General features: G+C 43.1%; 1 long non-coding RNA gene across 1 annotated transcript in view; it reads left to right on the top strand.

Moving 5' to 3' along the window:
• LOC131812049 (uncharacterized) overlaps window positions 1-25132 on the top strand; it is a 36263-nt gene that overhangs the window by 7248 nt on the left and 3883 nt on the right. The gene's annotated exons all lie outside the window — the stretch shown is intronic.

The following is a 25132-nucleotide window of genomic DNA, read 5'->3' as shown; positions in this document are numbered from 1 at the left end:
GAGTTTCCAGAGGGCATATGTTTGAGATGCATTAAGTAATTAAGCATTGGAATGCTGGGCAGCCCTGTGAATTAGGCTGGACCAGAAAGTCATTTCATACCAATTGACTTTAGTAAAAAATGGTCTTAAATGGATATTACCCATTTATCCAAGCTGAGCATGGATTCTAAGAGTCATAATAATTGGAAAAACAAACCCACCAACGTTTCTTTTAAGAAATACTACATTTTGGGGCGCCTGGGTAGCTCAGTGGGTTAAGCCTCTGCCTTTGGCTCAGGTCATGATCTCAGGGTCCTGGGATCGAGCCCCCGCATCGGGCTCAGAGAGCCCGCTTCCCCCTCTCTCTGCCTACTTGTGATCTCTGTCTGTCAAATAAATAAATGAAATCTTAAAAAAAAAAAAAAAGAAAAGAAACGCTACATTTTGGTGTCATATCAAAGACTTTATTCATACCTTGGTATAAACTTGGGTGGGGTGAGAAAAAGGAATATAAAAATACTTCTCCAAATAGAGTAGTCTAGACTATGAAAGAGAAAGGGGGATAAGAAAAAAAGAGAAACAGCTTAGCAAAAGACATTTAAATGGCCCACAATATCAAGTCGATAGGTATGCTAATTTTGCAAAGAAATTCCAGCAGACCCGTGGAATTTGCTTTTCCTAATTAAAATGACACCCCCCACCCCAACATCCCCTTCCTCTGCCCTCTGAAAGCAAGCTTGGCTACAGGCTTCTTGAGTACCTTGCCAAGGTTAATAATCAGAGATAGATCCAGGTTTAGTGGGGCCTGATGCTTATGTAGTTTGGGATTGGGGGAGGAGGGTGATGTGCTTCTTTAGAAACTCAAAATTACAAGCCCAAAATCAGTACTTGGCTTTGGAAGGGGTCTGTTCAGGATAGAGGCCTGAAGCCCTGTGAGCTTCCTGTCCCCCTTTATAGTGCAGAACAGAGAGATTACAGAGCTCCCCAGATTTTGTGGTCTTGCATCCATTAGTTAAGATGGAATGTGTTCATATTATGTCCTATTTCAGTCAAATGCTTTAAAACTGGGAGCAAAGACAGCTTTGAGTGCAAGTAGTTGGAGTTGGCCTGTGGAGATGTAAAGAATCAGGGAGAACAGCTTTGGTGTTGGAACCTAAAAGGTCAGTAAGGAGGGGAACTCACTGGAAATTCTTTCTCCCAAGAGCAGCCTGCCCTTTTCCTTCCTCTGAAATCAGTTTTTGAAAATAACCTCAGTGCTGTGCCTCTCTTCCATCTACTCTTAGATGTTAGAAACCTTAAATCATCAAGTCTGAGATACATGTTCTGCAGGGCCCAGAGCCCCATGTGTAGTTACCTTCTGGCATTTCTCTGAGACTCCCCACCAGGGCAGGCTCTTTCTCATTAAACAGCTGCCTCTACCCTTCTGAAGTTGCTTGTGCCCCATCCCTTCCTGCAAAACCAGCTATGGCGCTGCTCAGTCTGATAACCCACTTGGCGTGGAGGTGTCAGTGACTGACAAGGCTTCCAGACAGCAGAGCTCAGCTCTAGCCTCTGAGTCTGATAAGCCAACTGACATCAAGGTGTTAATGGCTGACCAGGGCTCCCTAGGCAGCATTTTTACAGGTTAACTTGGACTTGTGGAACCAAACCCCGAGGAATAATTCTGAAGTTGGAGATTTCAGGGCATTAGGCAGGACCTGATGGAGCCACTGGGGACATATCAAAAGAGGGGACAAAGGAGGAACTTCTTGAAACAGGTCTGAAACAAATCGCATGGGTGTAACCAAGTCTGTGGCAGGGCAAGGTCATCCCTTGGCTTTGCTTGTCTTTGTGAGTATCTGTTGCTACTTGAGAAACAGTTGTTACCCTTGTTGCACATGTACACACAGAAGCGGGCACGCGTGCATGTGGACACAGTTTTCATTCTGCGTCCCCCTCTTCCCTGGCTCCTGCCAAACACTTTCACTCAATCCCTCTCTCAGAGCAACCTCCAGCAACTAGAACCCTTCACATGGATAACTGAGGGTTCAGAGGAAACATTTGTCCACATCTAAGAAGCCATCCACCACTATTGCACACACTCATCTTGGGTGCATCCATCCTTTGATCTTGGATCAGACGGATGGAGCTCTCATAAAAAGCAGTTTGCTCCGTGTCGGGATTCCAATTCTAAAATGATCACCCAACTTCACCTCCTGCCTCCTTCCTGTCAGGAAGATACCCCCAGCCAAGCCAACTTGGAGAATGAGGGCTTTGAAGACTGGAGGGGTAGGGAATATTTAAAGGTGGTTGGTTGGAATTGGGAGGCCGGGTGAGCAACTGAATAGCAGTGCTAAAACACTGAAGCAGTCAAAGGAGAGCTGTCTGAAGTGAAGAGGTAAAGCAGGATTGCAGCACGGAAAAATCTTAACAAACAGCTTGTGAACAGAAGGGTGGGGTGAGATCTGGAAAGTCGAAACTGAAGGCTCCAGGGGACCCCATTGCTGAATGGGGAGGCTCACAGAGGCACTGGCATGTCCAGAGATGGGACAGCAATCTCAGGACAAGAAGAAACAGGAAGAGAAAGCTATCAGTGGAACCCATACCTCAAAAAATGAAACTTAAAGCAAGTTGCTTACTCTTGGCAACTGATGTCCACATAGGACTTCTTCTGATGACAGTCCCCTATGTGGAAGGTCCACAGGGGACAAGCCTTGCCCATGATGAATGTGGTAAGAAGGAAATGCCAAAGAGTTGTAAACCGTGGGAAGCAGGTGTGGCCAGGCAGGCCAATGGGGACTTGGACAGTGACAGTGACAGAATGGGGTCAGGGCCAGGAGAAGCAAACAGCTTATCACAATGAAGCAGGTCAGAAAACTTACCACAAACTTCTAATTGTACCTAGGAAGGCTAACAAACATAGTCAATGGAGTCAATGTTAAAAAACAGCCTCTGCCTGCCCCAAAATGCTGTTTTACAGAACTGGCATTCTTGCCACTCAGAATTCCTCATTTGTCTTGATTGAGATGGGTAGGAAGAGGCACAAACCTGAATGCGCTTACCTGTGCTACCTGACGGAAACTCCGGAGAGGTGAGCCAGGATTCATGTTCATGCTGTAAGTGACAGGAGTGTGAGAAGCAAACTTTCAGGGGGAAAGTTTGAGGTGGGAAGGGTGAAACATCCTTGAGCCTTGTCACTATACTGTCTTCTGGGGGCTACTCGGCCACTTGAGCAGGACTGTTGGTAGCTCTGAAGAACCCTCACATATACAGAGAGTTCCTCTCCTTGTGTCTGTGAGGAAGACCTCTCTGAGGAGCACGGGCCTGGAGAGATCCCGGCAGCCCCATGGGGAGGGCCCTGGGGCCAGGGGCACCTTCTCCTGCAACTATGCCCAGTCCTTGATAGAGGCCTGTGTTTGTGGGAGTGGGGGGTGGAGACCCGGCTCTGCCTGCCCTGCCATCTGACCCCAGGGGTGACACCTTCCCCTCCGTACCTGGATTAGCTTGCTGGAGTTGCCATAACCAAGTACCATAGACTAGGGACTTCAACAACAAATTTATTTCCTCATAGTCCTGGAGGCTAGAAGTCTAAGACCAATGTCTTATCAGGGTTGGTTTCTTCTGGGGCCCCCCTCTCTCTTCTTGTGTCATTACATGATCTTGCCTCTGTGTGTGTGTGTGCTCACATTTCCTCTTCTGGTAAAGACCCCAGTTATATTGGATTGTGGCCCACCATATGACTGCATTTTCATTTAATTGCCTCCTTAATGCCAACAGTCGCATTCTGGGGTACTAGGGATTAGAGCTTCAAGGTAAGAATTAGGGCACGGTATACAGTACAGCCCCCTAAAAACACCCAGACGTTGAAAGGAGCTGGCAAGGACTTGAAGGACAGGTTCCTGCAACATTTAGTGGAAGGAGTGGAATGGACAGGACCTGGGTGCTTCTTGGCTTCTGGTGCTAGGAGGACCTGACCTGCCACCTCCTAGGAACACCTCCACAAATCTGACACGGGTGACACATTTCCTAGGAATGCTGGTGGTCTAAGAAAATGGTCTAAAAATGGCTTTAGGCACCAGCAGAACTTTAATCCCCCCGCAAAGAATGAGCCCTGCTAGACTAATTATAAATCTGTCTTCTTTATTTATTGCAGCGCGTTCCTTCAGGTAATAGTTTCCAAGGCTGGCTGCTCATCAGAATCACCTGGGGAGTTTAAAAACAAAAATGAAGAAACAAAAATAGAGTCTTTGCTCCCATCCCAGAGCTATAGAATCAGAATCTCAGCCCTGGGGAACTGACATTTTTTCAAAAGAATCTCCTTAGAACACGTGTAGTAAAATGCCACTGGTAGGATCCTGGTTGGGTATTGACTGTAAAATCTTTCGAACTTTGCTGAATGTTTGAAGTTTTTCATAATAAAATGTCAGTGAGAAAATAAAGGGCTAACTGGGTGATCCTGATATGCAACTAGCTTGGAAGAATTAAGAGACGGTTAATTTACAAATATGTTAACCTTCTCCTCTCTAACGGTACTTGTCACATTGCATTATTGCTGTTGATTCATTAGGTAAAAGATTCTTGAGCTCCTACGACATGCAGTCTTCTGTTAGGTACTGAGGAATGGGGAATGAAAAAAACCACCTTCCTTAAAAACACCGTGAAACACTATTACATATCCATCAGGTTGGCAAAATTTTAAAGTCTGACCATAGCAAGTGTGAACAAGATTGAAACAATGGGAACTCTGGGGGACCATTGGTTGGAGTTCGGGCTGGAAGATTGCTTTTGGAAAGTAATTTGGCATTGCCTAGGAGTTTGAATCCCACTCCTGGTTATATGTCTAAGAGAAAGATGGCACCCCTGAGGGGCATTCAAGAACATTACAGCATCAGCATTTATAATGGTATGAACTGGACACAACTAAAATGTCTATCAAAGCAGGTGCTTGGGTGGCTCAGTTGGTTAAACAACTGCCTTTGGCTCAAGTCATGATCCTGGAGTCCTGGGATCGAGCCACATATCAGGCTCCCTGCTCAGCAGGGAGTCTGCTTCTCCTGCTGACCTCTCTCCTCTCATGCTCTCTCTCTCATTCTCTCTCTCAAAGAAATTAATAAAATCTTAAAAAAAAAATAAAAAACAAAATGTCCATCAAAGTCACAAAAGATAAACTGTGGAGAATTCATATAATGGAATTCTACCAAGAAGTGAAAATAAATGGGGGCCCTAGCTACCTTATAGCAACAAGGATGAATCCTACAAACATCTTGGGTGAAATATCTAGGTCAGGAACAAGTCTGATTATTTGCTTATACAGGTGAACACTTCTGTTTAGCCATTGTGATTTGAAATAGGCTACCAGCCTGCCCTCCACAGAGTGGCCCACTCAGTTCAGTGCCCCCCACTTCCCCAGGCATATAATTCTATCTGGCCTCATCAATCATTTCTTGATACCCCCTCTGCTGGTATTTCCAGTGCTTTCTAACTTTTTATGACATGATACACATGGAAAGAATGATAATATTGGTATAACACAATGGACTAACCTGGGGGGGATTTGAAAGCAATTACCTGTGGGGAATTTGGAAATTTTACCTCTTTTTCTATTATAAAATTATAACAAATATAAGTAAAATAGATAAATAAATAGGCAGGGAAAATATTAGTTCTGAAATTTGTGTAAAATTTCCAAATGAAACCTTTTCAAGTGTTTGATTGAGAAAACTGAACTGCCTTCCAGTTTTTTTTCTGTCAGCTTTTATACCTAAAATGACTCTGAGGAAAAGTCTCAGAGTAAGATATGAATAATAGTCTCTTCAAGATGTTTAACCGATGATATCTTGAAATTCTTTCGGGGTGCCATGATTTAAAACTTTGTATGAGTTGTTGATAGAAATTTAAAAACATTTTTAAGCATGCAAAATTTATACCTGTTGAAATGGAAATCAAAAGCTCAGTGAGCTATCTTCCTCATACATGGTAGGATGGCTGTTATCAAGAAGGTAAGGCATGGGGCACCTGGGTGGCTCAGTGGGTTGGGCCTCTGCCTTCGGCTCAGGTCATGATCTCAGGATCCTGGGATCGAGCCCCACATCAGGCTCCCTGCTCAGCAGGGAGCCTGCTTACCCCTCTCCCTCTGCTGCTCCCCCCACTTGTGCTCTCTCTCTCCTTCTCTCACTCTCTGTCAAATAAATAAATTCTTTAAAAAAAAAAAAAGAAGGTAAGGCATGGGGCATCTGGGTGGCTCAGTGGGCTAAGCCTCTGCCTTTGGCTCAGGTCATGATCTCAGGGTCCTGGGATTGAGCCCCGCATCAGGCTCTCTGCTCAGCGGGGGACCTGCTCCCCCCCACCCTCTGCCTGCCTACTTGTGATCTCTCTGTTTCAAATAAATAAATAAAATCTTAAAAAAAAAAAAAAAAGAAGGTAATACATAACAAGTGCTGGGAAGGATGTGGAGAAAATAGAACCCTCGTGCACTGTTGGTGGGAATGCAGACTGGTATAGCCACTCTGGAAAACAGTATGGAGCTTCCTCAGAAAATTAAAGATGAAATCCAGAAATCCTACTTGTAGGTTTATATGCAATGAAATTACTGTCTTGAAGAGATATCTGTGCTACTCCCATGTTCATTACAGCATTATTTATAATAACCAAAGTGTGGAAACAACCTAAATGTTTATTAATGGATGAATGGATCAAGAAAATGTGGTGTGTGTGTATCTATACATATACACACATAAACAATGGAGTATTATTCAGCTTTTAAAAAGAAGGAAATCTTACCATTTGGGACAACATGGATGGATCTCGAGGGCATTATGCTAAATAAAATAGCCAGACAGAAAAGAAAGACAAAAATTGCATAGTAAGGGACGCTTGGGTGGCTCAGTGGGTTAAGCCACTGTCTTTGGCTCAGGTCATGATCCCAGGGTCCTGGGATCGAGCCCCAAATCAGGCTCTCTGCTCAGCAGGGAGCCTGCTTCCTCCTCTCTCTCTGCCTGCCTCTCTGCCTGCTTGTCATCTCTCTCGGTCAAATAAATAAATAAAATCTTAAAAAAAAAAATTGCATAGTAGCCCTTATCTGTGGAAACTTAAATAAATAAATAAATAAATAAAAGAAAGTGGGACTCCCAGAAACAGAGGAGGTGGTTACCAGGGGCTGGTGGGTGGGAATAATAGGGAGAGGTTGCTAAAAGGAAACAAACTTTCAGTTAAAAGGTGAATTAGGTCTGAGGATCTAATGTATAACATAGTGACTACAGTGGAGAACGCTGGATTGTGTAAGTGAAATTTGCTGAGAGAGTAGAATTTACACGTTCTCTCACACACAGAGAAGGTAAATATGTGAGGTGGTGGATGTTAATTAGCTTGATGGGGATTATCTTCACAATATATTCCTATATCAAATCATCACATTACATACCTTAAATATGTTGCCCTTTTATTTGTCAATAAAGTTGAAAGAAAGACAAAATTTACATTTGTTGAAATTATACTCAAAGAATCTAACAAATTCCTTGGACAGATTTCCTTTTTTTTTTTTTTTTTTTTTTTTTTTGCTTTGATGAATATCATACTGAAATGTCATATGATAATGTAAGTGGATTTCTAATTTCCTATGTGTTTTTTTTTCCTAGGGCTGTCATAACAAAATATCACATAGAAGATGGCTTAAAAAAAACAGAAATTTATTCTCTCACAATTCTGGAGACTAGAAATCTGAAATTAAGATCTTGGCAGGTTTGTTTCCTTTCACAAGCTCTGATGGAGAATCTGTGCCAGGCCCCTCTTCCAGCTTCTACTGACGGCCAGCAATCTGTGGCATTCCTTGGCTTGTAGATGTGCCCTCCAGTCTCTGCCATCATCTTCACATGACATTCTCTCTGTGTGTCTGTCCCTGGGTCTGTTGTCTTCGCATAAGGATACCAGTCCTTAGACTAGGGGCCCACTCTGTTCCAGTATGACCTCATCTGAACTAATTACATCTGCAATGACCCTATTTCCAAATAAGGTCACATTCTGAGGTACTGGGGATTAGGACTTCAACATCTCTTTCTTGAGGGACACCATTCAACCCATAACATCATGGAACTTTTGAAGCTCTAATTTGCAGAATATGCCCCCCAAGTCAACTCAAACACCATTAAAATAGCGCACCAGCTGCAAAAAGGAGAGATGCACTCAGTATCACGAAGACAGAGAGTTAGGATTCCTGGAATCTGTTTTCTGTCTTATACCCTCAACACCAATGAGCTACAAGTGAAACATGACCCTGCCCTGGGCAACTCAGGGAACTTTCTTCAAGGTATGCCACTGTAGCTGGCCCCTGACATCGGGCACCGCCAAGGCTTCGCTACACTGTCATGATGGAGCAGCAAGTGCTGGAGGCCAATGGGGACCCCAGTGGTCTAATCCCATTTCACTCCACTCCAGGAGTTCCAGCTCAGGCAGCTTTGTGGCTGGAGACAATGTTCTGGGCTTCAGCCTCCTTGGCCAGCAGGGCTGTGCTGAGTAGGACTGACAGGTTGTTACCTTGAAGCATTTCTGACAGTCCTTGGTGACCTGCTCATGCATGCAACAACAGCATGTAGTGGAAAAGTTTTCCTCTCCTGCCTTGGCCTCTGTTCTGTTTCTACTTCTCTGACTGTTCCTCCCCAGCTTCCTTTGCTGGTTCCTGTTCTTCTATCCACTCCCAAAAGGTTAAAGTTCCCAGGGCCCGTGGCTGGCCTTAGTTCCTTTTGCGGCTTCTTCTTTTACTCCTGTAGGTGGGACAGGGAGCCCACTGGCACCCTAATCGCCCTCTCAGCCATTTACCCTGAACGTCAGACTCTACATCCGGCTGCCTCCTGGACGTGGGTGCTTCCCAGGTGCCTAGAACTGAACATGTTCTGCCTACCTCCTCCAGTTGAATTCTTTGTCTCCAAACCTGCTCTTCTGACTTATTTAATGGCTCTTCCATTAACAAGTGGTCCGGCCAGAAATTACCTTTGATGATTCCCTTTCCATTATCCAAAGAAGTTTACCAACACCATGTCCACATTCCTTGGTGTGGTTTATAAGATCCCTGGTGAATCAGTCAGTTGCCTTCCTCTCCAGCTGTATCTCCACACCCTGCTGCTCTTTCTGAGCCAAACAGAATTATGTGTGGTTTTCTGATTTTTTTCACTTTCCTCTGCTTCTGCCCTTCCCTTTCTCTCCTTCCTATACCTTCTACGTATACATACATCCTTGAAGGCGCAACTCAAATGTCCCTTCTGCCGCGTGCACAGGGATGACATGAACTCTGCATAAGGGGTCAGAAACTAATTTACAAGTAAGTTTTTAATGTTTTAATAATTTAATGTTTTAAATGTCTCTGGCATTATTGGTCATTTTGCAGTTAAAGGATTAGCCATTAGTATAATTACCAAATAATTTTGGTATTAAAATCTAGAGAAGTGGTCCTCAGAGTAGAGTGTCTGGATCAGCAGCATCGACATCCCCTGGACATTTGTTAGAAATGCACATTCTCAGGCTCCACCTCGGACCCGCCGAATCAGAAACCCTGGGGCTGGGGCCCAGCAGTCTGTGTTTTTAACAAGTCCTCCAAATGATGCTGATGCCTGCTAAGACTTGAGGGCCAATATCTAGACGTGGCCTAAAGGGAAAGGAAAGAGGCCTGGGGAGCTTGGTCTTTGTAGGTAGCTACATAGGGCTGTCCTTGGCCGTGATCTGCACCTCTCTCCTGTCTCCTTCCCCGGTTCAGCCGCTCATCTTACTGACTCATCCCAATATTCCAAGATTGGTTGCTTACCTAGCAAAGAAGACTATAAAATGCTCCCCAAACGGGACAGAAATCATCTCAGTATCAGAGAGTGGGTGTTTATGGCCCAGACTCTTCATCTCCTTTTCTTCATCTCACAGCTCAGGCTCTCCTGGTTTTGAGTTATTGGCCTCCTGTTGGATCAGTTGTTTTCCTGACTTCTCATCAAACTGGCTGGTACCATATGGCTGCTTCCCAAGAATATGAAACACCACATCACCCAACCGCCCCGTTTTCCCCCCTCCAGACTAGTCACAGGTGTTTGATCCTCCGTCATCCTCCTTCTCTTCCCATAAAGGACTGAGAGACAGATTCTTGAGACAGAGCCTGGGTTCATGCTTATGTTCTAACTTGCTTTTCAAGCTTGCTTCTCCTAATCATAAGGAAAGTCAGATAATTTCCCAAAAAAGGAATCAAGAACACAGAAATAGGGGCACTTGGGTGGCTTGGACTGTTAAGTGTCTGCCTTCAGCTCAGGTCATGATCCCAGAGTTCTGGGGTCAAGGCCCCCTTCAGGCTCCCACCTCAGTGGGAAGGCTGCTTCTCCCTCTCCCACCCCCACCCCCCACTTGTGTACCCTCTCTTGCCGTGTCTCTGTCAAATAAATAAAATCTTTTTTTTTTTTTTTTTAAGATTTTATTTATTTATTTGACACAGAAACCATGCATGACCTGAGCGGAAGGTAGAGGCTTAACCCACTGAGCCACCCAGGCGCCCCAAATAAATAAAATCCTAAAAAAAAGGAACACAGAACAAATTCTTGAAAATATGAAAGTTTAATTTCTGGCAAAGGCGATAACTGACTTTGGTGGGAAAGACTTAATGTGATGGTGCTGACTCAAGTGGCTATCTCCTGGAAGAAAATATAGTTGGGTCCCTATCTCAAGCATTTGCAAAAATGAATTCTAGACAGAGCATTTACATGTAAAAAGGAAAACCATAAAAATAATATAATTTAGGGGACATAAAACACGACCTAAGGACTTAAGAAAGCCTTTTAACAGAAGTAGGAAATTCAGTCTGTAAGAGAAAAGAAAGACATACTTCAACCCAAAAACGTAAATCTTTTTTTTAAAGGGCAAGGAGCCCTGATCTTTTTTTTTTTTTTTTTTTTAAGATTTTATTTATTTGTTTGATAAGGGGACAGTACTAGCAGGGGGAGCGGCAGTCAGAGGGAGAGGGAGAAGCAGGCTACCTGCTCAGCAGGGAGTGGGAACCCAGGACCTCGAGATTACTTCCCCAGCGGAAGGCAGGTGCTTCACCTACTGAGTCACCCAGGCACCCCTAAACATTTTTGAATGGTAAAAAATACAACAAACTAAGGGGTGCCTGGGTGGCTCAGTCAGTTAAGTGTCTGCCTTCTAACTGTCTTCCCCTTGCAGGAACCTTTGGCCCCAGGCTCTCAGGGACTATTATAATAGTCTTCACCCTGGCTCCTGTGCAGGAGAACAAAGTCCCATCCCTAAGGCTCAGTTCCTTTCCACCAAGCCCTAGGCCAGGAACCTTCAGTAGATCCCCAGCACTTACCAAATAAAGGGTGAGTACGTAGCCTGGCTGCCAGCACCTTCCCATCAACGACCTGCTTTTTCACCTGTGCTCATGCCCAGAAATCAGTAATCACTGCCTGGGTGTCATGCCACAGCCTATAAGTTAAAACAGAACTCTAGGACTTCCTGGGGCTTTCTCAGTGTAAAGGACAAAGGAGCTGGAATAGGTCATGCAATGGTAGCTTCTCCCCAGATTGTTATGCATTGGAAGTGTGTGCAAATTTCACTTTCTGGTTTCTGCTTTCCTGCAAAATGTCTCCTCATAGGAAAGAAATTTCCCATATTAGCACGTAAAACCTTGCAACGGCTTTGCAGACAATTTTAAAAACAATTAGGCTCAAAGATATTTAAACACTTTTTGAAAATCTTCCTTTTTAGAATTGTGGTAAAATACACATTAAAGAAAATTCACCATTTTAGCCATTTTTAAGTATTTGGTTCAGTGACATAGAGCACATTCACACTGATAGACATGAAGTACATTCACACACACCATCCATCCCCAGAGCTCTATTTCTCTTATGAGACAGAAACTCTGTGCCCATGAAACACTAACTCCCTATTCCCCTTTCCTCCAAGTTCCCAGGAACCACCATTCTACTGCTTGGCTCTACAAATCTGGCTACTCTGTATGTATCTCATCTAGAAGCAGTCATACAGCATACGTTCTTTTATGACTGGCCTATTTAACGTAATAATATTAATATAATATCCTCAAGGTTCATCCATGGGGTAGCCTGTGATAATTTCATTCCTTTTCAAGGCTGAATGGTATTCCATTATATGGATTTGCCACATTTTGTGGATCCATGCATCCATCGATGGATACTTGGGGTGCTTCTACATTTTGGCTATTGCTAATCACACTTCTATGAGCGTAGGTGTGCAAATATCTCTTTGTAGGCTCAAATGTTTTACATGTTCACCCATGTTAGTTTGGGTCAGGCCAGTGTTTGCTGGTGACAACTCCTCCATAAAAAAGCTAACTTTAGAAGATAAATTTAGAAGATAGATTCAGTCTCCATTTTGGAAGGAGCTCTGTCTACTTCACACGCTTGGATGACTTTACGATTAGAGAGCCTACACAACGTCTAACTAGTCAAATCTTTATTTTGCCTACTTACCCAGAAACAACTTTGGTAAAAAGTTTATGCCACTTTGTGAATATTAGGATTCCAAAAATTACACAGGTTCAAAAGAATAAGTGAGATGGCATGGAATCAAGATTCACTTGAGGAAAAATTAAGACACTGACAAGACACAATAAGGTTGTGGGAGGCAAAGTACTGGTTCCCCAAGAGACTTTGCTGATATAATTAAGTTAAGGTCTTGAAATGGGGATTTTATCCTGGATTTTTTGAGTAAGTGGGTCCAACATAGAGCCTTTAAAGTAGAAGAGGGGGACAGGAGAAGAGGTCGAGAGGAACAGCGGCTGCCCTCGCTGGCTTTGACAGAAAAAGGGACCATGAGTCAAGAATCACAGGCAGCCTCTAGGAGCTGGAAAAGGCAAGTAAGCAGATTTTCCTGAGTTCACAGAAAGAAACACAAACCTGGTGACTCGATGTTTGCCCAGTGAGACCCGCCGTTAGACTTCTAATCTACCGAACAAGAAGATAATACGGGTGTGGCTTTAAGCCACGGTATTTGTAGTTGAAAATTTCAGAGCCAGTTTTGATAGCCTGAGAGTGGAGGATTCTGAGTCAGTTCAGGTCAAACAGGAAAGTGGCATGGTGGAGCAGAAGTGTCTGTTATGGTGGGGTGACAGCACGTGGACCTCATGTTTGCCACTGCTTTCCGGCCTCACCATTCACCATCTCTTTCAATCCTTTCACTTCCTTCGTTGCTTTCCACAGAGCACCCTGTAACAAAAGTGGAAGCAAAGCTCTATCTGGTCAGATGCAAGCTCCAGGAATGTTAGGAACCATTTCAAAGGCAGCTGCCAAAGACACTCCATGATGGTTGGTGGCGGGTCGCTCTAATGACCCCGAGAGTGGGTGCCAGCAGGGTTCATGTGCTCTCTTCGGGTTTCCATCTGCTAGAATCCACATCTCTGTGTGTGATACTGCACTGGGGCACATTTGGGCTTTGCCTCCAGAGCTTCTAGAACGCTATTTCTCTTTCTAGAACGCTTGGAATTTCCCGAGTGATAGTGGTGAGAAGAATGTTTATAATAAGCCCTTCTCAACTACACCTGAGTTTATGCCAATGAGGTGACTCTTCGTGGGTCTCCAGAGAGCTTTAGGATGGGGGCTGGTTGTCAGAGGAACCAACCATGTGATCAGAGGGGTGGAAGTTTCAGACCACCCCACTCTACCATCTTTACTTGTATCAGTAGTGTTTGGGAGCGGAGAGGAGCTGGGGATTGTGTTCAGTCACCAACGGCCAGTGATTTAATCCATCTCGTCTTCCATAAAGCCCCTAGGAACTTGGGTTCGGGGAGCTTCTGGGTTGGTGACTATATCCATGTGCCAATTCCATGGGAATACAAACTCCTGCACTTGAGACTCTTCTGGACCTTTCCCTATGTACCTCTTCACCTGGCTGTTCATTTGCATCCTTTGTAATATGCTAGAAATAGTAAGGAAAGCAGCTTTCTGAGTTTCAAGAGCCATTGTAACAAATTGTCACACCTGAGGATAGGGCTGTAGGAACCCCATACAGGGGTGTGTTTATACACAGTCTTATGGGAGTGAGGGTCTATGCTAATTCTGGGTAATTAGTGTCAAGATTGAATTAACTTGTAGGACACCCAGTTGGTGTCCACAGAATATCAGAGAACTGCTTGGTGTCAGAAGTGTTGCGAGTAGAAGCAGATTCTAGTACTGTGCCTGAAGATTCTTCTCCCTGCTGAAAGCCAAATCCGTACTGCCTCACAGTACCCAGGAATCAACCCTACCCTCTTCCACACCTGCAGCAGGTCAAAGCCAAGTCTAACGGTTGTAGACGGACTCCCGGAGGTTAGCACTATGATACCTGACTCCCTCGGCTTGGGTTGGATAATTCAGAGGCTTGTGTTTTGTGCCCAGTTTCCCTGAAACGTTAAGCTTCATTCTCCCATCACCCACCCACCCACCCAAGAAATAAACTCCCCATCTCAAAGCCTTAACTTAATTACATGGGCAAAATCTCTTTTTTTCCAGGTAATGGAACATATTTGCAAATTCACAGAATTACGATGTGGATGACTTTGGGGGGACTAGTATTTTGCCTCCCACAGCCTACCCCCCTCGATAGAGTTTTATCAGTGTTTTAAATTTCCTAAATGGAATCCCACTTCCACACTACTTATACTTTCTAATCCATGTACCTCTCTTACATTCATGAAGCTGGATCTTCTGTTTCTCTGTTCCTGCTTTCTCAACCCGCTATACATTTCCAAATATCAGTACTTAAAACGAAGAAATACATGCTCACGATAAAAAGCCAAGCAGGCTGATGGGTATATATACAGAATAGAGAGTAAGTGTCCTTGTTCTACTCTTGACCTCCAATCCTCCAGATCCTCTCCAGAGGCAGATGTCGTTTTAGGACTTTTGTTTCTCTCTTAAGATTTTCTTAAATATAATTAAGCCTGTATACATATCAAACTCACCACTATATTTTCTACTTCAAAAATTTTTTAAATATTCCTTTCCATATCAATATACATGGTTTTTAAAATTTTTTGCATTATCCTGTATCTGCCAGGCTTGAAGATAGGGAATTCCTGTGTTTCTAGGTCTGAGATAAGCTGCAATTTTACCCTCACCCCTTTTAAAAAACAGCGAGTCTCTTATTTCTAGGGTCTTTTTAGCACAACCTAGTGCTTTCATTACCACATCTGTGCTAACATGAGCAGGCAATACAGTTTGCCCAACAGGAGTCATGATCAAGATGTCAACATTGACAATGACAATGCTAATTCCTTGCCATTTTCCTCTCAGCGCCAACTCTTCACGCCCATTTGCTTTTTCCGATCGAGTTTTTATGAGTCAGGAGTTATTATTACATGTGAAACCTATTTCGTTTATCTCAGCTGTTCCATTGCTTTAAGGCGAACATTTTAGTAGAGAAAGGGCATGGACCACAGTGCCTTTGAGTCTTCAGAGGATTATGTCTCTAAAGGAAGCCCACTGTGACTGAGGGAAAAGGAGATAGTGGTTGTTGAAATGGGAGGGGACAATACAGGAACCTCAACACCCCCATCACTGTGTTTACAAAACAACCATTCCTGAGGCCACGTTTTGGTGGTTTCCTCCCAGGGGTAGCTTGTTCTTTCATGGTATTATAAACTGGCCTTTTTACAACGTCTATGTTAAAAGAACAAGAAACTGGATCACCCCGGTGGCTCAGTGGGTTAAGTGTCTGACTCTTGTTTCTGCTCAGGTCATGATCTTGGGGTCCTGGAATCAAGCCCTCACGGGCTCTGCACTTAGCACAGAGTCTGCGTGTTCCTCTCCCTCTGCTCCTCCCCCTGTTCTTTCTCTCTCAATCTCTCATTTAAAAAAAAAGAAGAAAGAAAAGAAAAGGAACAAGAAACCAAATTCCCTCTAGAAGAGGTGATCTCAGGGGACTCCTTATCAGCTGGAATATGGAAGACCCTCTTATTTCATGATCTAATTTGATTTTCAAGTTGTTCCAAAGCCTTTCTGCGGCAACACTCCTTGTAATTAATTGTTGCAGACAGTGGAGTCAGCTCACACTTTTTTTTTTTGTCTCTGGAGAATGCAAACCCTGGTAGAAACTTTGCATGATAGAGAAAGTTAACAGTATGGGGCAGAACCTCGAAGATTTGTTGTGTCAATTGAGCTCCTAGCTCCACAATCTCCTGAACATTTGATCTTAACATTAGCTACAGTGATTTCTTTAGTTGTCTTTTAATAGTTTTGTAGTTTTAAGAAGGATTATGGGGTCAATGATTATTTTTTTTCTTAGTAGTGGGCTTTCCATAGAGTTAGGGAGATTCTTTGAACTATAATAAAAGAAAAAGTGAGGATTCTGAGAAGTTAGAACTTTTAAATAATTCAGGTTTTTTCCAAAACAAAATAAAAATGCTATCACTTTAATGTATAAATGCATAGGAAGTTATTACCATCCGTTCTCAGAAGGATGGGAATTTGGTTGGTTCTAACTCACTTGGAGTATACACAGCAAGTTCCATCAAATAACCCCCTTTATTACTCTAACAGTCTATTCAAGGGAAGTTATTTTAGGTAGGTGGGTTTTTCTCTGTTGAGGGGAAAAACTCTGAAAACAATTTCATGGTCTAGATCAATGCCATAACGGGTCCAATTTTGTGTCGTGATCAGAGACTGAGGGATAGCAAGCTTTTATGATGTGATTCATTGTACAATTACCAGCTATTTCAGGAAATTCCTTCCCGACTTTAGATAACAGTTACTTTGTGCCCGGAGCACTGGGATGAGCCCCTTATAATTGTGTTCAAGCTCGGCTGGTTCAGGCACTGCCTTTAGTCACACACCACGGAGATTCATTAGACCTTCTTTCTCACCAAGCACTTGGCCACACGGAATGTTCATTTGGAAGTTTCAGTGAAAGGCCCATAGAGCTCCGCTCTCCTGCACAAAGTTGTCCTGTATTTGGTCAACTGACTGTTGAATAATTGGCACAGCTCTCGATGCCAATGTGAAAGAACCAGGAAAGGCAGAGAGTGGTGCAAGGGCCCGGGAGTTGGGAAGGCCATGCTGGTCTTGCGTGAATTCCACTGTGTGTGGAATGGGCGGTATGTAGATATTTATTGAGCGCAGGGATAGTCCCTCCAGTATAGGGTGATGCTTCAGAACTTAGACTCTGGAGCTGTGCATTAGTGCATGACCTTGGGGCCGTTAACTACCCTCTCTCTTTAGCTGTAAAATCATCCTAATAATATCTACCTCCCAGGGCTGTGATGAGTTGGGAAGTGAAATCATAAATGTAAAGGGCTCTGCCCAGAGCAAGCACTCAGGCGATGGGAATTATTTCTGTGCAGTCCATTAGCACGACAGATACTCCTGGGGCGCTGGTCATACCCCCGTCCCCACCACTGCAGCCCCTGCTGGCCCAACTTCCAGCTGTGGGTAGAAGCATTTCTGTGCCCCAGGGCTTTTCTCCAGTGGCCAAACCCGCTCTGTGGCCCAGGCTGGAGGAGCTGAGGAGTGAACTCTGAGTGAAGGAGCCTTCAGGTAAGGTTTGACTGGCATATACATACCCCAGATCTCCCGCCTGTGACTGAAAGAAATCGGAATCTGGAACCTTCCACCGGCTCTGGAACTCCCCGGTGGGGCTGAGTCTCAGTAATCCCCGAGGGATGGCTTTTGTGAGGATGAACCTTTTGTTGGTTGTCTTCCCCTCCCTTCTCCCTACTGCATTCCCCCACTTTTCAGTCCCGAATAAGCTCCTTGCACCCAGATCCTTCCTCAGAGTCGCTTCTGGGGCAACATACATTAAGACATTCCCTTTGAACACGAGGAAAGAATTTTCATTGTTAATGTTGGACTCAGTCATGCCTGTTTATACGGGTCCAGGTCCCGAAATTCCTACAAGGAATCTTTTTTGCTGGCAGGATTTGAGGCCTTTTAACCAACTGAGTCATAACTGGTTTTTTTCTTAATCAGTACAATTCATCTAAAGGTCAGCTCTCCAGGAGCCGCTGCAGTGAAAAGACCAACCGTCTCTCCGGGATTTGCTTCTTCCTCGGCAGTAATTCCTGTTGCTGGAGTAGCCATTCATTTTGCCTTTCAACAGAGGTGTCTGTTGTCACGCAGATTCAATTCCAGAAGGTGACACAAAAACATCACAGCTCTCTCTTTGATTACATGGGGCATCCTTTTTTGAGGCAGATAAGAACAATAATACCTCTACACCTCTGGATGCTGTTTTGAACTGAATGCTTCCTAGATATTTTTGCAAAAGGAGGAAAAACTTAATGAAAGTTTTGAAGCTGGCTGTTATTTATTCCAGGACCATTTATGGCTAGTGGGTGGTGAGCACGGAGGCCCAAGCCCTGGTCATAAAAAGATCAGGGAGTCCTGCTCCCATCACAGTTGAGGAAACGACCCTGTGAAACACTGACTGAAAACACAGGTCTGAGTTCTTTAAACTATTTTTACAAAGCTTGCCTAACACTTTTGAAATTCTGTAATATTTAATCAGCAATATTCTGATTAACTTTCCATAAAATTACATGGGTTGTTCAAAGTGACCTTTAAAAACTATTTTTGTTTTATTTTTATTTCATTATTTATTTATTTTGAAGATTTTTCTCTATTTTAGAGAGAGAGGAGTGGGAGGGGCATCGGGGAGGGAGAGAGAATCTCAAGCGGACCCCGCACTGAGTGCAGAGGCTGACTTGGGGCTGATCTCATCACCCTGACATGATGACCTGAGCTGAGATCAAGAATCAGACAGCTAACCAACTGAGCCACCCAGGTGCCCCTTATTTTTATTTAAAAAAGTGTCCACGTTATATGTTACGTGAAGGATGGGATGAAATGGCTTTTGATTTGCTATTTCTAGTTGATTCCTTCTGTTTTGAAGGGGTGCCTGGGTGGCTCAGTTGGTTTAGTGTTCAACTCTTGATTTCAGCTCAAGTCATGATCTCAGGGTTGAGAGATTGAGTCCATTTAGGGCTCTGTGCTCAGCGGGGAGTCTGCTTTGGATTCTCTCTCATTTGCCCTCTGCCTCTCCACTCTCTCCGTCCGCCCCCACGTGCGTGCTCTCTTTCTCTCTCTCTCAAAAAAAAAAAAGTGTTTAGGGAGAGGGACTCTGATATTCTTACATGAGTGTTGTACTAGTTTTTCATTTCACCTTGAAAAGTTATATCAGATGAATCAGCAATAAAGAAATATTCTGTCAAAGGTTATATGTGAACATAGCTTGTATAATAATGACTGAGGTAGTAGAAAGAGCCTGTGGAACTTATGTTTTGGGAAATATTTTTGGCTAATAATTCTTAACCCTTCCAAATATCCAAAATAGATATTTTTAGAGAAAAATGCATACACCTGCTTGTACATGCATTTATTACTTCAGCAGGTATTTTCTGAATACCTACTATGTGCAGAGCACAGGTCTAAGAGCTGGGGGTATAATGTCGATCCAAAACCAGATATGATGGGCGCCTGGGTGGCTCAGTGGGTTAAAGCCGCTGCCGTCGGCTTGGGTCATGATCTCAGGGTCCTGGGATCGAGTCCCGCGTCGGGCTCTCTGCTCGGCAGGGAGCCTGCTTCCTCCTCTCTCTCTGCCTGCCTCTCTGCCTACTTGTGATCTCTGTCTGTCAAATAAATAAATAAAAATCTTTAAAAAAATTTAAAAAAATTAAAAAAAAAAAAACAGATATGAAACTTAGGGTCCAAGAAACAGATATCACTTAATGAAACAAATGAGTGTATAAGTATAAGTGAAGAAGTATAGTTATAAAGTGAAATGTGTTCTGAGGAATAGCTATATAGTTCCATGAAATCACCTAATAGTGGGATCTGACCAAAGGTGAGGAAGAAATATTGTGCTGAGATGTGAAGGATGAGTGGGCTTAGCAAGGTCAAATGGGTTAGGTAACAGAGTGGGGGCTAAGAATGTTCCAGATAGAGGGAGTAGCGAGCGCAAAGATCCTGAGATAGGAGGGAGTCGGCATAATTTGGATCTGAAGGCTAGTCTGAGCCAGAGCAAACAATGGACAGTGGGTCAGATGAAACTAGAGAGAGAGGCTGAGGCCATCTTCTGAAGATTCTCTAGGTCATTTAAGGAGGTCTATCCTTATCCTGTGAGCCTTGGGAAGTCAATGAAGGGCTTCAAATAAGAGAGAAATGTGACAAGCTTGTCTTTTGAGAAGACAAAGATATTCAGATTGCCAACAGATATACTAAGGTGGGAGTGAGGGAAGGTCAGAGAGGATAATGGGAGGGATGGGTACTTAGTTGGCTACAGTGGAATTCCAGGGGGAGACATGTCAGTTCCTTGGAGGAGGGTAGTGTGATGGGGAGAGAAAGTGACTAGGATCCACCGGGAGGTAGAATGTGAGGTTGATAGCACTTCAACTTCACTGGGAATAGCGTAGCTGTGAAAAGCAAGAGAGAGGGAGGTGTCAGAGATAGCGCCTAGTTTTCTGACTTGTATTTCTGTATGGAGGGTGGTGCCATTCACTAGGATTTGGGAGAAGATCATAAATTCACTCTTCAACATAAAAATTTTGAAGTGCTTTGGGCCCACTAAACAGAGTTGTTAAGTTGCAGTAGTATATAGATCTGGAGACCAAACTGTTCATTTTTATTATTACGTAATTCATTCTTTCCAAGTTTAAAAAATTAAATAAAATATGCCGAGTTTGTGTTTGCAAGGGCATATGTGTTTCCCATCCATTTATATTATCCACTTTAACTCACAAAAATCAGTTGAAAGTACACAGAATGACGTTTTCTCCCCACCATATAAGATTAAAAAAAACTTTCTTCTTATGTTTTCTTACTCTGGAGATAATTACATGAAGGTAAGTCCTGGAATTGTGATGTGTAATTTTAACTGACAACTCTTTTGTAATTTCTACTGAACTTGAAATACAGAGAGTTGGTGTTGGTGTTGGCAGTGAAAGTAGTGGAAATGCCCACTGTTGATCTGTTTCCATATGCCCCTCTGACCACTTCTTATTCTATGTCTCTACCTGGACAATTCTCTCACTCCCATGAACTTCCTGCTCTTCACCTAATAGTTACTTACAGTGTACCCTGGTCCAGCGGCAGGATGTACAGCAGTGAATAAAACACATAAAAACAAACAAAATCCACAACTTTATAATGCTCGAATATGGAAATAACTCCCAAGTCAAGTTCAGCTCTGACTTCTCTTCAGAGATTTAGATACATCTACACACAACAATTGCCAGGAACCTTTAAATTTAAGATACCTGACGAAAATCAAACTCCTTATCTTTTTTGTTCTGTATCTGCTCTCTTGAATTTTCTATTGGTCCAAAAACATGTGCATCCATCCTTCCCCTCTGCCCTCAACTCGTTGCCCAATCCATTGACCTGAGAACCATCCTTAATTCCTTAATTTCTCCCTGTCCCTCACTCTTAAATCCTATCAGTAATCTAGCCCCCCTATTGCTTCTACAATAGTTCTCACATTTGTCCCCTCATGTGGCCCCCAGGTGCCCCTGCCTAATGAAGTTGGCACTCACCACCTCTTGCCTGGACTCTAAGAACCACCTTGCTGGTCTCTCTGATTCTGTATTGTGTCCTTTAAATTCCTTCTCCATGCAGCTGCCAGAATGACTGGTCTAAGAGCAGATCTGGCTGTGATCCTCTTTAATGACTCTAAGCTCCTTAAGGTGCCGTTCAAAGCCCTTGTCTTCTGCCCACCTCTCTAGTTCACCTCCTCTGGCCCTGTCCTTTCTTTCAAATACAACAAGGAGGGGCCTGTGGTTACCATTGCCCAAATCCGGATGGTCGTTCCCTGGATTCTTCATGCATCTCCTGCTGCTCATCCTCTAAGACTAGGCTCATGTGCCATTTCTTCCATGATTGCTTATCTCGCCCTCTAACTCCCTCCCTAGGACCAGGCAGATGGTCTCCAAGGCATCATGCCAGCGCTCCTTTACGTGCTGTCTTGAAATTTCCTGCCTTGCATTGGGATTGCCTGTTTCCTCGTACTTTGAAAGTAAGAACTGTGTCTTAGGCAATGAGTGTAGCCTCAGCGCCTGGCAGAGTATCTGGCCCACAGAGGGCCAACAATCAATGTGTTGGACTTGTTGCTGAATGTGTGTTAGAAGTCTTTTCTACTGGGGAAATTTCCAGAATATGACGTGTGGCTTTTCTTTTCATGGAAGTACTAGGATAACATAGAAGGAGCCCTTTAATCTAAACTATTCTTGAAAGAGATGGGGAAATAGGACTCTCCACAGGAGAAAGCTCTTGTCTGCGGCTAAAAAAGAAAAAAAAAAGGGCGAGACCATGAAAATGCTGGGGTACCTAGAAGTCTAAAAATGCTGTTGTTTTTCTTTAAAAGAAAATTGACTTTTACAAATGTCTCAAATGTAATAACAGCAAAAGATATATGGAGCAAGGGAGTCACTGATTATTTTACATTCTGGAAGCTTCGGCTTACAGACAGGCTAACGCTGTGTTGAATTTGGCGTCCTCTCTTGACAAAGATATGTACACAATTGATTCTATCACCTAGTTCTTTCCTGTCTTCAACTTATTTTCCTACAACAAAGGATGGAAAATATTCACAACTCAGAACATATGTATATTTGGAATAGTTGGTCCTTTCTTTTTTTTTTTTTTTCTCCTCTGAAAAAATGTACTTTGATCTTCAGCGTACCACATGAAGGTCCTTTGAATGTACTACCTAATGGGGAAAATAAATAAGCCAAGAGCTGCTGTAACTTAAGATGTTTGCCTTGAGAACTATTGGTCTTTCTGTCAGTCTGTCAGCCTGCCTGTCTTTGTGTGTGAGACTCTCCATTTTGACTGCTGGTGTTCTGTGTAAGTACCTTCGAGGTTTTCTTTTAATATCTAAACACGAGCTTCTCCTGTTCTTGCCAACTGCTATAGAATTTTTTCGTCATGTAACGGGGGTGAAGTTTCTTTGTTTCTTACTCAGCTTTGCTTGCTAAAGCTCTTAAACAGCTAAAGAAGACCTCACCACAGTGCAAAGGATGATTTTTCATCTCTTAATTGATTTAGTAAAAAAAAAAAAAAAAATCCCCAAATTGCACATTCATTTGGTGAAAATGGAAACATTCAAGGTGTAGTGGATGCTGTAGTGTGTGGCCCAGATTCCGACTTCAAGACAGAGCACTCACTCTCCAAGCTGCCAGGAACAGTGGCTGATAACAGCTCATAGTCAAGTCCCCCTTTGGGAGTTTACGTCAGCCTAAGAAGACTGCCTGAGCAAGCTTCCTGGCCTGCCCCACATACAGCAGAGTCCCCGAAATCTTCCCCAGGAAATCCAACCCAAGACATAGGAATTCAACAACGAAGCAGTTCAGGGAAAAGACTGCTGTATTAGCCAGAGTCTTCAGAGAAATATCAATGGGAGAAATACATATATATCCTAATATACAGATCATGAGATAAGTATCCCAATATATTTGATATATATCCTTAAAAATACCATATAATATATATCCTTACATATGTGAATAGTGTTTGTTCTTATATATCTCCTATTGGTTTTGTTCTCTGGAGAACATACAGTTGACATTTGAAGAACACGGGCTTGAACTAGGCAGGTCCCCTAATATGTGGATTTAAAAAAAAAAATACAGGGGCGCCTGGGTGGCCCAGTGGGTTAAGCCGCTGCCTTCGGCTCAGGTCATGATCTCAGAGTCCTGGGATCAAGCCCCACATCGGGCTCTCTGCTCAGCAGGGAGCCTGCTTCCTCCTCTCTCTCTGCCTGCCTCTCTGACTGCTTGTGATCTCTGTCTGTCAAATAAATAAATAAAATCTTAAAAAAAAAAAAATACAGTCCTGATAAATACAGTATTGTATTTTCTCTTCCTTCTGATTTTCCTAATAATATTTTCTTTTCTCTAGCTTACTTTATTGTAAGAATATGCTATATATTACATATAATATGTAAAATATGTGTTAATCAACTGTTTATGTTGTCAGTAAGGTTTTTGGTCAGCAGGCTATCAATAGTTAAGTTTTGACTGAGCAGGCAGTGAGTAACCCTAACCACCTGTTGTTCAAGGTCAATTGTGTATATACATGTAATGTATACATAAGAAAATATGCATGTAATGTATTACATACATAAATAAAATAAATCAGTCTCTATCAAGCTTGTTAGCTATTTATCATCTATATAAATTCCTTGCCTGGAGTAGAGGATGGCTCAGTGGGGACCAGGAAGACTGCTAGTGTGTACAGGATTTCTTTGAAGGGCATTTGACATGTCCTAACATTAGATTGTGGTGATCTAATTCAGCATATCTTTGAATCAGTTTAAGTGTCGTGTCAAACACAAGTGCCTTTTTCAGCTTAGATTTTTGGAATGTTTGGATACAAACATGGCCTTGGAGATGATCTGTAGCTTTCGGACTGGAGACAGACCACCGATTGAGAAAGCAGCAACTCTGTTGATTGGCTGAGAAGAGAGCACTGGAGACTGAAGAGTCCATAGTTTTAAGATTGTCCATTCACAAAAGGACTACTTCTTCTTCATTATTTTTTAAAAATTTTTATTTATTTGAGAGAGAGAGACAGAGACAGAGACAGAGATAGTGAGAGAGAGCCCAAGCTGGGGGAAGGGAGAGAAGTAGACTCCCCACTGAGTAGGGAGCCCAAAGAGGGGTTCCATCCCAGGACCCTGATCATGACCTTAGGCCACCCAGGCACCCCTACAAAGGCACTTCTAACTCTGAATTTTCTCCAGCTCCTTCACTTCTCTTTGTAGGTATATAGGGTGGAGGTAGAAGAAGTCTTGGTGGGACAGCCACATAGCATGGTGAATAACACACAGCTTGTTCTAGGTTAGGAATATGCTGCTTTTGCTTTATTCCATTTCTCAGTATCCTTTTAGGCCAAACATTTGAGCCATTGTTGGTCCTCTTAGCTATAACAATGTTTTGGACCGCTGTGTTCAGGGAGTAATATACAATAACAAATATTTATTGAGCACCTATTGTGTGCTGTGGATTTGTGGTGAACAAATTTGACAATGAATTATAGTCAACATTTGCTTACCCTAAAACCATGTACTGAGCACCCACTGTTTTTCGTGGATGGTGCTAGGCTCCAATTAGTGATGAAAACTCAAGAACAAAATTGCAAGTATAGAAAATCATGTTTTAATGAATCGTGGAGTCAAATAAATCCAGGTAGGCAATCCCAGCTTCCACCTC

Source organism: Mustela lutreola, chromosome 12, assembly GCF_030435805.1.
Source record: "Mustela lutreola isolate mMusLut2 chromosome 12, mMusLut2.pri, whole genome shotgun sequence".
Lineage (NCBI taxonomy): Eukaryota > Metazoa > Chordata > Mammalia > Carnivora > Mustelidae > Mustela > Mustela lutreola.
This window is presented reverse-complemented; position numbering and strand designations above follow the sequence as displayed.